The following is a 13,648-nucleotide window of genomic DNA, read 5'->3' on the forward strand; positions in this document are numbered from 1 at the left end:
TGTAGGAAGGCGAGAGAGATTTGAGAGAAGAGTTCGGAGGAACAAGAGTCGGGAACAACAAGTGAGAGAAGTGTCGAGGTCCGGGAATCCGATGTGGTGAACTTACAACTATGTACGGTCTAATCGAATGGATTGATACAAACCTAGTCTCGATTCCTAAGGTAGATGTTCATAAGCACTACGTATGTCCGGAGATAATACTTAGTCAAATAAACTTCCTAAACGAATAAAACCGAATCATCGATCACATTGCCTAATTGATTAACTATGCGAAGTACTTGATAAGACACATGAAAAACGATTGAAACAAGTAATCGAAATAAGAGAACATCAATTTATTATCAAACACATTAAATTATCACAAACACAATCACAAATTCATCAAGATTTCATCCCTAGACCTCAACAAATTGATTAGCTACTAATGTTCAAGCAAATATCGAGATTCAAAGTTAAAGAAGAAACCACACATGATTTTATAATTTGAAATACTAAGAATCACAAATGAGTTGACAAAAGTAACCTAACACAAGTTAATATGCTTTTGGAGTACTTGAACAAGATGAAAAATAAGGTTGTGTTTGATTGCAACTTGGGGAAAGGAAAAAAAATAGAGAAATATTTACTCCAAGAAACATTTACTTCGTGAAACATTTTCTCTATTAGTATTTTCATATTTTCCTCCGTTTGGTTTGCTAAGGAAAAATTCTTTGACTCACAAAGAAAAAAAAGTGTATTTTAATATAACCATATACTTTTATAAGCATATACATTACATAGGGACAGTTTTTTTTGTTAAAAAAACCAGTCCAACTAGTGGTGAAAAGAGAAAAAAAAAGAGAAGAGAAGATTTTCCTATGAATAAATGAACTAGGTATGCAGAAGCTGTATTATATATGTTATGGGAAAATTATGTATAATCATGTAGCTAGTTGAATGAAGATAAAAGAAGAACATGGTTGATGCATGGAAGGAGAGAAAGAGGAGGGAGGGTGCAATTTAGAGAGTCAAAAAGAGAGAAAAAAGTGAGAGATATACAACACAACCCAACACAACACATGTAGTGGGTAGAAGAAGATAAAGGCATGGGAGGAGCAGTGGCTTGATTTACAGTAGAGAGAGAGATATATATGGCTATTCATTTTGCTGTGTTGTTTACGTGTCAAAGGTACCACTTGGTTAGAGAAAAAATTTCCTCAATAAAAGCTGGGTAACCATTTTCCCCGTTTTTCAGGAAAATGAAGAAAAGTTAGATCACGTGATACTTGATTTCCCCTTCCCTAAATTGTTAATCAAACAATAGAAATTTTGCATGATAGAGAAACTATTTCTCTTCTCCCTGGAGAAACTACCTATCAAACACAACCTAAGTAGAAAAAATGGAAGAACAAGAGAGAAAGTAATAGAACATGGATTTTTCCAGCTGAGATTTGGTCTCCACGGGTTTCCAAACGCTCCCTTGCTCAAGTTGATTTTCTAGCCATCTCCACTGTCCAAACAGACTCCCACCTTCCCTCCAAATCCAGCCAACAAAACTACCCTTAAATTCCTAAAACCGCCTATTTAAATCAACCAAAACTACCTCCAAAATTCTCAAAACTAAGAAACCAGCCAAACTAGAAAACCAGCCTTTTAACTTTCCTCAAACCGCTCTTTTCTAAAACTCCCACCGAATCCTCACCACCTCCTGCAATAACCTGTCCAAAACCACCCAAACTTTGCCTCCTTCCCTCTTTTGTTTTTTTTTCCTCAGCACAGTCCCCTCTTCTTTCTTGAGAAGCCGATCCACTTTTCCAAAAGACTCCAAGAAACCTAGTCAAATTTGACTTGGTCCTCATTTGACTTGGGCCAACTCTCAAAGAGTGCTCATAAAATTTATACTTCTCTCTTCTCTCTTGAATTCTCGGGCTTCTCACTTAGATTTAAAGGGAGTGCCTGTAACTTTGTCTCTACATCTTCTAACTTTTCAGCAAAGACCGAAATATTCATCGACTTCTTTCTATCACAATTTTTTCATCCGAATTCCGATTCGATTCTCGTCTTCACCGTTGTACTCATCGTTGGCTCTACTTTTCATTGGTCCACTGACTTTTAGACAAAGTTACTGAATCACCCTGGTCCAAATGACCAAATTACCCTTCGAGCGTCTTTCTTCCATTTTTACCCGTTTTTCTTGTTCAACTCTATAGATCGTACCTAATCAAGAGAAGTTTATAACTAATCAAAATAAAAGTATAAAATGGACTAACTCATTTAAATTAAGTGACATAAATGTGGTGAATTCACACCACATCAACATCCCCAAACTTAAAATTTGCTAGTCCTCGAGCAAATAAACAAGACAATAAAGTAAAATCCTAACTCACTTTCGGAGGAATCTCGGTTGCATTTAGCGTATGCAACAAGCCGTTAAACCCATAGGTTACCCCTAGTGGACGAGTGTCGTCTCGTGAGGGTTTCCAGTGAATACACCCACAAAGTTCTAGATTTCCAAAAGACATAAGAGTCTAACTATCGATGCAAATAAGGTGATGATCAACAAGTGAGAGACTTAAGTATGTCAAACATATGAATCAAACCAATAAACACAAAAGCATCCTAAGAGTCTCCTCACTAATAGTTTCATACTCAAGTGCAAGTGTCCCATCATCATGAGCATCATCCAAGTCTAAAGTAACAAAACCTTGTTTCCTATCATAGCACATTTCGCCTCGACTTTGGCCTCACGGTCATACGCTCTTAAACATGAAATCACTCAAAAACGAATTATAATGGTTTACTCTCATATGTGAGCATGGAATAACGTAAACTCAACATATACAAAAATTAAATGAGGATATCAAGTTCTAAAACGAAATGATCTCTTAGGAATGGAAATAACCACTAACGGAATGAGGAAGCTCACTCACCCTTCTCACCCACTCTACCCTCTAATAATGCCTCCTAAAGGTAAACGGATACAAGTGATGGAATGGAAGATGATGAAATCCCGAGAATGTCGACGCCTTCAATGATAAAAGAAGACTCAAACAACCTTTAACTTGACTTTTTGCTTTGAATACTTTATTTATTCCAAATACTTACATAAACACTCAAAAGTTCACATGAACTTTTACACAAAAACAACTTTCTTTCTTTTTATTTTTCTTTTCTTTTCTTTTTTCTTTTTCTTTTTTTTCGCTCTTTTTTTTTTCTTTTTCTTTTTCTTTTCTCTTTTTTACACACATAACCAAACACCAAACACAAAAGTACAAACTAGTATTCTCAACAACTCACCTTTACTTTCACACTTTGTTTTCACATTCTTTCTTCTTTACTTTTCATGCCTTCATTCTCGGGAGTAGTATGATGAATGGATGGTGGAGTATCCGTTTCCCTAAAGTTGACACTATTATCGGGTTTCATGGACTACAAGAGTAAGGTTTATTCGCTATCCTGATGTCACTCCTAGTGGCTAAGGAAGTTGAGCTCATGAGATCGTCTAAGCTCTTTTGAAAGTTGCGAAGTTGAGTAGCTCTTCATTCTACTCGGAGTTAGCACGGAAGAGTACACTCAAAAGCAATAGAAAGGCTCAGATATCTCACATGGGTTGAAGTCTCCACTAATGACTATTTTAGGTCACTTAGAAGTGTTCCTTCTTCCTTAAGATGCTACTCACATGATAAGACACCAATACCAAAGGACTTAACATTCATGAAAAGACTAAGAACATGCATAAGATTTATCAAGAAAGAACCACATGTATCAACATACTTAAAAATACCATTAGAGTCATACCAAATCTACCCAAAAATTTTCAAATTTGGTCAATTTGTTGAACCCTCTTGCCTTTTGAAATCTAAGGTCATGATGTCATGCGACTAAACGGTCATATCCCCGTCCCCAAACTTAAAACTAACATTGTCCTCAATGTTCTAAGCATAAGTTCACTAAAATATGAGAGGTACAATAAGTTAAAGAGAAGAGTGGAAGGATATTACCATAGCCGAAGGAGATAAAAAGTGATACTACCAAGACTTATGTATTCGAGTTCCAAGTTGATGATAAGCCCATCGCCATCCCCAAACTGGGAACGAACCACGTCGCAAAAGTATAAAAAGTGAGAAACACTCCTAACAAATCAATAAATAAAATAAGAATGAAGCATAAGCATGACCATATAAAAATGACCACTCACGCGGGATCACTCGATTGCATCAAGCTATGCAACTAGCCGTTGATTCTCTCGCTTTCACAAGAGCACGAGTTATGTCTCGTGGAAGGCTTCTAGAGATGACACCCACAAACATCGACTCCGAGAGCGTCTGACTATGCGAGGGGGGTCAACCTTGATGTACAAGATTGACCAACATGAGAGGGAGATTGATCCTGGTACACCGGATCAACCAATGGGGTAGTCTCAACTTCCGGGTCTTCAAGGTCCAAAAATGGCTTCAACCGTTGGCCATTCACTTTAAAAGAATTGCCATCTTTGGGATCCTCGATCTCAACGGTACCGTAGGGGAACACGGTCTTCACAATATATGGGCCAGTCCAACGAGACTTGAGTTTACCGGGAAATAAATGGAGCCTAGAGTTATAGAGAAGAACTTTGTCTAAAGGTTCAAACGTCTTCCTAAGAATTCGTTTGTCATGAAAGGCCTTCGTTCTATTCTTATAAATCTTGGCACTCGTGTAAGCCTCATTCCTAATCTCCTCAAGCTCATTAAGATCAAGCTTCCTCTTTGCACCCGCTTTGTCTAAGTCAAAGTTGAGCCGTTTTATGGCCCAATATGCCTTATGTTCCAATTCTACTGGTAGATGACATGCCTTGCCATACACAAGGCGGAAAGGGGACATTCCTAAAGGGGTCTTAAAAGCTATCCTATATGCCTACAAAGCATCGACTAGTCTTAAGGACCAATCTTTGCGATTCGGGTTTACCGTCTTATGCAAAATACGCTTTATCTCCCTATTAAACACTTCCACTTGCCCGCTTGTCTGAGGGTGATAGGGGGTAGCCACTTTATGCGTTATTCCATATGTCCGCATCAAGCTTTCAAATGGTTTATTGCAAAAGTGACTACCTCCATCACTAATAATAGCCCTAGGGGTGCCAAATCGAGCAAAAATGTGTTCTTTCAAGAATTTTATGACCACTCTATGGCTATTATCCTTGCATGGTGCTGCTTCTATCCATTTAGATACATAATCAACTGCAACTAAGATATACACATAACCAAAAGAAGAAGGGAAAGGGCCCATAAAGTCAATACCCCAAACATCAAATAAGTCAACAATCAATATAGGGTTAAGGGGCATCATGTCTCTACGGGTCATCATCCTACTCTTTGGCATCTATCACATGCTTTGCAAAATTGATATGCATCTTTAAAAATTGAAGGCCAATAGAAATCACATTGCAAGATCTTAAAGGCAGTCTTCTTACCAGAGAAGTGACCTCCACATGCCTCAGAATGACAAAAATTAAGTATACCTTTTTGCTCCCATTCTGGGACACATCGTCTGATAATCTGATCAGGGCAATACTTAAACAACAACGGGTCATCCCAAATGAAGTTTCGCACCTCGACAAAGAATTTCTTCTTGTCCTGAGCACTCCACTGAGAAGGCACATGTCCTACAGCAAAGTAGTTAGCAATATCTGCATACCAAGGACACTGTGAAGCTAAAGAGACCTCAAACAACTGCTCATCGGGAAATGTCTCGGTCACGGGTATAGCCTCTATAGTGCTATGGGTAACAAGCCTAGACAAATGATCAGCTACCACATTTTCAGACCCCTTCTTGTCTTTTATCTCTAAATCGAACTCTTGCAAAAGAAGAATCCATCTAATCAATCGTGGCTTAGCATCTTTCTTGGATAAAAGATATTTCAGGGCCGCATGGTCTGTGTATACAATAACTTTAGATCCTACCAAGTATGACCTAAACTTGTCTAATGAGAAAACAACTGATAGCAACTCTTTCTCCGTGGTGGAGTAGTTGAGTTGTGCCTCGTTAAGAGTTTTACTTGCATAATAGATGACACATGGTAGCTTGTCTTTTCTCTGGCCTAAAACAGCACCAAGGGCATAGTCACTGGCATCGCACATCACCTCGAACGGTAAAGACCAATCGGGTGGTTGAATAATCGGTGCCGTGGTCAACAAGGTCTTAAGAGTATCAAAGGCCTTCATACATTCATCACCAAATACAAAATCTTTCTCTTTAGACAAAAGAGCACATAAAGGCCTAGATATCTTGCTAAAGTCCTTGATGAATCGTCTATAGAACCCTGCATGTCCTAGAAATGACCTAATGTCTTTCACACTCTTAGGTATAGGCAAGTGCGAAATCAATTCTATTTTGGCACGGTCAACTTCTAGTCCACTAGATGACACCACATGACCTAACACAATTCCCTTTGAGACCATAAAATGACATTTCTCCCAATTCAATACAAGATTCATTTCAATGCAACGATTCAATACACATTTCAAATTATGCAAACATACATCGAAAGAATCACCAAAGAGAGAAAAGTCATCCATAAATACCTCTAGGTAGCCCACCATATCAGAAAAGATACTCAACATGAGTCTTTGAAACGTCGCAGGGGCATTACATAACCCAAATGGCATACGACGATATGTAAACGTTCCAAAGGGACATGTAAAAGTAGTCTTTTCTTGATCTCGCTCATCAATCTCAATCTGGTTGTACCCCAAATATCCATCTAGAAAGCAGTAATAAGGATGACCGGTAAGTTTCTCAAGGATCTGGTCGATGAACGGTAAGGGGAAATGGTCCTTCCTCGTCATCGAATTCAACTTCCGATAGTCGATACACACTCTCCATCCCGTGACTTTCCTAGTCGGGATTAGTTCATTGGCCTCGTTTTCGACTACGGTAATTCCAGACTTTTTATGCACAACTTGAGTCGGACTCACCCATTTGCTATCAGAGATGGGATAGATGATCCCGACCTCTAATAGCTTGAGGACTTCTGCCTTCACAACCTCTTTCATGTGGGGGTTCAACCTTCGTTGACCCTCACGTGAAGGTTTGGCATCATCCTCAAGATGGATTCTATGGGTACACACAGTGGGGCTAATCCCTTTTAGGTCGGCAATAGTCCAACTTCGGGCCCCTTTGTGGTCTTTCAAGACCTCCAATAGACTACATTCTTGTGAATTGGTTAGTTGTGATGAGATAATAACCGGAAATGATGGCTCTTGGCCCAAATATGAATATTTCAATTCACTCGGTAAGGGCTTCAAATCAAGTTTCGGAAACTCTATTGAAGACGGTTGTGGTTTAGGCTCATTGATTGGAAGTGACTCAAATCTAACCTTCCACATCTCCGTGTCCAATAAAGGTGCTGAATCCATGAGAGAGTTCATTTCTGATATAGTTATCTCATCATCAAACGTAAAGCAATTCATAAGACTAGTCTCTAGTGGGTCTTGGGTACCTAAAGCAAGGCCTCCTTGAACAAAAGACTCAATCATGTGAAGCTCCTGAACATCAGACTCATCATAATCAACATCAAACTCATCATAATCAGAAATAGGATGCTTGCAAGAATTGAAAATGTTAACCATAAGAGTCATATTACCAAATGAGAGTTTCATAGCACCACTCCTACAATCAATTAAAGCCCGTGATGTTGCAAGGAAAGGTCTACCTAAAATGACTGGAATTTGAGATTCACCATTCATCACTGGTTTTGTGTCCAAGATAAAGAAGTCTACTGGAAAATAGAACTTATCTACTTGGACCAAAACATCCTCAACCACCCCTCTCGGCATCTTAATCGAGCAATCGGCAAGTTGTAAAACTACTTTGGTGGGTTTTATTTCACCTAAGCCCAATTGCTCATAGACCGAATAAGGTAGAAGATTAACACTTGCACCTAAATCAAGGAGTGCCTGCTTAATGTGAGTCGCCCCTATAGTGCATGAAATGGTGGGGGATCCAGGGTCCTTATATTTAGGTGGGAGGTTCTCCTTAATCATGGCACTCACATTCTTAGCCAAGAAAGCTCTAGACTTCACATGATGTTTCCTCTTCAGAGTGCAAAGATCCTTCAAGAATTTTGCATAAGTAGGAATTTGCTTAATTGCATCCAAGAGAGGAATGTTGATCTTAACTTGCTTAAAGATCTCAAGGATATCACTATTATCTCTCATTGGTTGAGTAGAGACTAATCTCTCAGGGAAAGGCACACTAGGCTTAGGAGTGTGGTTAGGCATTGAGGTTTTGTCGGATGCCTTGTTATGACCACTACTACCCTCAGATTGGTTAGGCTCCTCAGGTTCAATAACCCTCATAGGATCATCTTGTCCAATCGTTTTGCCATTTCTGAGAGTAGTAACTGCCTTAACATGTGCAACCCTAGGGTCAGATGTATTACCCTCACCGTTTCCCCTAGGGTTTTCTTGAGTTTGAGAAGGTAGTTTGCCTTTCTCATCCACACTTAACCTTGCCTCAATTCTAACCATACTCTCTCGATGGCCTTGCAACATTTGCTCATGATTCTGAAGCATTACATGGATAGGATCCTCAAGGTTCCTCCGTGGAGGTGGCACATAAGCATTGCTTGATGAGGGACCTTGATGATTATGCACATCATTTGCAGTAGGACTATTCTTCCAACTCAAGTTGGGATGGTTCTTCCAACCCGGGTTATAAGTGTCAGAATAAGGTAAGCTAAATGGCCTTTTGTAGTTGTTCATGGCATTTGCGTGTTCATGGACCAATAAAGGACAATCTCTAGTGGAGTGGTCCATGCTATCACAAACATCACAAACAACTATACGAGCTTCAGGTGCTCACACAACATTAACCTTTTGCACCTTTAAGGCCTCCACCTGTCTAGTCAAATTGGCTAACTTTGCATGCACATCATCACTTTCATTTAAAAGGTACGTCCCTCCCCTTGAGCTCGTTTGAGCCTTGGATTTACTTCGATACTTTTATCGGATATGTCCCAACTTTGGGCATTTTCCGCCAAGTGGTCGAAATAGTCCCAAACATCCTCGGGATCCTTACTCATAAATTCCCCATTACACATCATTTCTACAAGTTGTCTTTGGGTGGAGGATAGACCATCATAAAAGAAATTGATAACCCTCCACACCTCATAACCGTGATGTGGGCAAGAATTTATGAGCTCTTTGAATCTTTCCCAACACTCATAAAACGACTCATGTTCCTTTTGTGAAAAGTTCATGATGCTCCGTCTCAATGTGTTCGTTTTATGAGTGGGAAAGAATCTCTTTAGAAAGTGTGTGGTCATCTCTTTCCAACTCCTTATTGATCTAGGGCGTAGAGAATGAATCCATTGCTTAGCTCTTTCCTTTAATGAAAAAGGAAATAACTTAAGCTTAACGATGTCCTCGGGCACTCCATCGAGTCGGAGTGTCGAGCAGACCTCGTCATATTCCTTCAGATGAAGGTAAGGGCTTTCAGACTCTAAGCCATGGAACTTAGGGAGTAAGTTAATTACACCATGCTTAATCTCAAAGTTGCCAACATGCACAGGAAGGACAATACAAGATGGTTGGTAATCTCTCAAGCTCCTTATAGGAGGGTTCATCTCATGACCCTCACTACCATGTGTGCTATCTTGGTCCTCCATAGTGTCCGACCGATGATTGTTGTGGTCAGACTCAGACGTGCTACCAAGCTCTATGTTCCTCTCTAAACGATTATGACTATTCCTAATCCAACTATTCATGCACAAAAAGAGAGAACAAAATGCACGCACAAACACACACAAGAGTCAGACAATATAAAAGATAGAACTTCGTTACCCCCCTTTGTTGTTTGATTTTGAAGTCGGGTTCCCACTTTTCTCTGAAATCCCCAATCTTCTTTCTTTCGATCTCTTTTTATTATTTTTTTGTTTTTCTGAAAAACACAAAGCAAACAAAACTAATAAGAATCTAGGATAAAAGAAAATAATACTTATATCTAAGCTACACGTTGCTATCCCCGGCAGCGGCGCCAAAAACTTGATGCACCCGAAAAGGTTGCAAACCCAAGCGGAGGTATCAAGTAGTAATCCGGCAAAGCCGGGATCGATCCAAGGATAGGAATGTAGCTTGGATATCGAATGGTCTTATTCGTCAGTTTAGATATCAAAGGCTTACTTAGACAAAAGCGGAAATAAACGAAGATAATGTGAGGTTTATAATCGAATAAGCAATAAGAAAATAAAGTAAGTAAAACAAACTAAAATATCAATGTAGGAAGGCGAGAGAGATTTGAGAGAAGAGTTCGGAGGAACAAGAGTCGGGAACAACAAGTGAGAGAAGTGTCGAGGTCCGGGAATCCGATGTGGAGAACTTACAACTATGTACGGTCTAATCGAATGGATTGATACAAACCTAGTCTCGATTCCTAAGGTAGATGTTCATAAGCACTACGTATGTCCGGAGATAATACTTAGTCAAATAAACTTCCTAAACGAATAAAACCGAATCATCGATCACATTGCCTAATTGATTAACTATGCGAAGTACTTGATAAGACACATGAAAAACGATTGAAACAAGTAATCGAAATAAGAGAACATCAATTTATTATCAAACACATTAAATTATCACAAACACAATCACAAATTCATCAGGATTTCATCCCTAGACCTCAACAAATTGATTAGCTACTTATGTTCAAGCAAATATCGAGATTCAAAGTTAAAGAAGAAACCACACATGATTTTATAATTTGAAATACTAAGAATCACAAATGAGTTGACAAAAGTAACCTAACACAAGTTAATATGCTTTTGGAGTACTTGAACAAGATGAAAAATAAGTAGAAAAAATGGAAGAACAAGAGAGAAAGTAATAGAACATGGATTTTTCCAGCTGAGATTTGGTCTCCACGGGTTTCCAAACGCTCCCTTGCTCAAGTTGATTTTCTAGCCATCTCCACTGTCCAAACAGACTCCCACCTTCCCTCCAAATCCAGCCAACAAAACTACCCTTAAATTCCTAAAACCGCCTATTTAAATCAACCAAAACTACCTCCAAAATTCTCAAAACTAAGAAACCAGCCAAACTAGAAAACCAGCCTTTTAACTTTCCTCAAACCGCTCTTTTCTAAAACTCCCACCGAATCCTCACCACCTCCCGCAATAACCAGTCCAAAACCACCCAAACTTTGCCTCCTTCCCTCTTTTGTTTTTTTTTTCCTGAGCACAGTCCCCCCTTCTTTCTTGAGAAGCCGATCCTCTTTTCCAAAAGACCCCAAGAAACTCTAGTCAAATTTGACTTGGTCCTCATTTGACTTGGGCCAACTCTCAAAGAGTGCTCATAAAATTTATACTTCTCTCTTCTCTCTTGAATTCTCGGGCTTCTCACTTAGATTTAAAGGGAGTGCCTGTAACTTTGTCTCTACATCTTCTAACTTTTCAGCAAAGACCGAAATATTCATCGACTTCTTTCTATCACAACTTTTTCATCCGAACTCCGATTCGATTCTCGTCTTCACCGTTGTACTCATCGTTGGCTCTACTTTTCATTGGTCCACTGACTTTTAGACAAAGTTACTGAATCACCCTGGTCCAAATGACCAAATTACCCTTCGAGCGTCTTTCTTCCATTTTTACCCGTTTTTCTTGTTCAACTCCATAGATCGTACCTAATTAAGAGAAGTTTATAACTAATCAAAATAAAAGTATAAAATGGACTAACTCATTTAAATTAAGTGACATAAATGTGGTGAATTCACACCACATCACACATCAAAACTCTATGAGGAATCAACCCCATTAAACCCATAACTCACCAAACTCTTTGATATCTGTTGGATATTAAGTGCCATAAACAAAAATTCAGACCAGAAGCAACAATTTCACATCGAATATAATACCATCTTACTTTCAATATTGAAGTTTTTATCCCGTTGTATAAAATACCCTTTGCGTTAGATAAAATTTGGGAGAACATCAAATATTGTACTCCCTCCGTCCCAAATTAAGAGTCCCATATTGGTAATCCAACTTATTTTCATAGTTTTTGTTCTTCCAAGTTTACCCTTATTTATTAGATAACTTTTGTTAATGTAATTCATGGATTATCAATCAAATTTGACCATTAGTCATTTAAAGTAACTAGATTAATCTAAAAGAAAGAATTTGTTTATTGGAAAAACCAATTTTTGTATTGGAAAGTGTCAAATGTCTTAACTAGCTTAATTAATGCACCATATATGAAAATATTAAAGAAAGGGTATTCATGGAAAAGTAAGAGATTTTATATGATATATTAGGAATGGGACTCTTAATTTGGGACATCCCAAAAAAGAATAGTGGACTCTTAATTTGGGACGGAGGGAGTAATAAGATTAAGAAAGAAAATGAACTTTCCTAATTAGGGTTGAAGTTTTGTTTTGATGTATGAAGATGAAGGAGGTAAAATGAATTCATGCTTCTTCCTAACAGCAATGAACCTCAACTAATGCTACACCAAGAGAAGTTATTGGGTTTATGTTTCTGAAGATGAATCATAAAGTTTTAGAGGATGGAAAAGACTTGAGAGAGAAAGTGGAGAGAGAGGAGAGAGAGAGAATTAGGAGAGATGAGGTGACGAACAAGGAATTTTATTGCAGAGAGGAATAAAGTTGTGAGAGTGAAAAGGGAAATGGAAGGTCTAATTTGGTAACCTAGTAGGATAATTGGAAGTAATAACTGAAAGGGCATTAGATTTGCACATGAACAGTCAGATCCAATGTTGGAAAAGAGAATGGAGGTGGATATGAATTTGGGAAATGGTTGTCCTAAGGCTAAGAGCATGTCCAACCCCAGCCGGCTGAGGCCATAAATTCAAATTTATGGCCTCAGCCACCCGCTCCAAGCCCAGCCGCTTGGAGCGGAGGCTGGGGCTCGATCTTCAGTCGCCCCTAACATTAGGGGCGACTGAAGAGGGTCCCCATGTGACCGTTGGGGACCCAACGGTCACATTGGGGACAGATCTGGCCGTTGGTTTATCCAACGGCCAGATCTGTTTGTTTTTTTATTTTAAAAAAAATAAATATTAAATAATTAAAAATAATTAAAAAATTATAAATAACTTAAAAATCAAAATACATTTTTTGTAATTCTAATTAGTTTTAATATTTTTTTTTAAACTCTAGAAAAACATAAATATTAGTAATTAAAATACATCCCACCAAATGTCGGCCCCCGAATATATTTTTTTTCGAAAAATAGTTCAAACACGTATTTTATATATACATAAAATCACACACGATTTTCGCACACCGACTAAAAGTGCACACACGCGTTTCCCACATGAACAAATTTTCGGCCTCAAGAGAGGCTGGGGCTGGAGTTGAATTTTAGAGGCTGAGCGGAGGCCAATAATTTTAGGTGAAAAAGTGGTTTTTTCGGCCTAAGACAGGCTGGGATTGGACTTGGTCTAATGAGCAATAATTTTGTCCTTGTCAGCTTCATTTATTTTGTCCAGAAACAAGTTCTGTTTTGTTATATAGGTATAGATATTTGAATTTACCAGTAAATAGATTGAAATTAGTTCTCCAAATTAAAATGATGTCCATGTGTTTGTGTTTACCACTAAACAATAAGTGAATGCAAATTTACTCCATTTTCATAATCTCTCTCATATTACCAGTATTTCTTGGCACTACAATGGTT

At 38.5% G+C, this 13,648-nt stretch overlaps 1 pseudogene across 1 annotated transcript; it reads right to left on the minus strand.

The window, feature by feature from the left end:
- Nucleotides 1–4,138: 4,138 nt before the first annotated feature.
- LOC147544456 (uncharacterized) lies at nt 4,139–11,197 on the minus strand (annotated as a pseudogene). Its single transcript, XR_015223138.1, has 2 exons — nt 5,492–11,197; nt 4,139–4,988 (listed from the first exon to the last, which is right to left on the minus strand). The product of XR_015223138.1 is annotated as an uncharacterized LOC147544456 (transcript).
- Nucleotides 11,198–13,648: the final 2,451 nt, after the last annotated feature.

Source organism: Eschscholzia californica, unplaced genomic scaffold, assembly GCF_041429995.1.
Source record: "Eschscholzia californica isolate CP2 unplaced genomic scaffold, dmEscCali1.0.p SCAF_4, whole genome shotgun sequence".
In the NCBI taxonomy this organism is placed as follows: domain Eukaryota; kingdom Viridiplantae; phylum Streptophyta; class Magnoliopsida; order Ranunculales; family Papaveraceae; genus Eschscholzia; species Eschscholzia californica.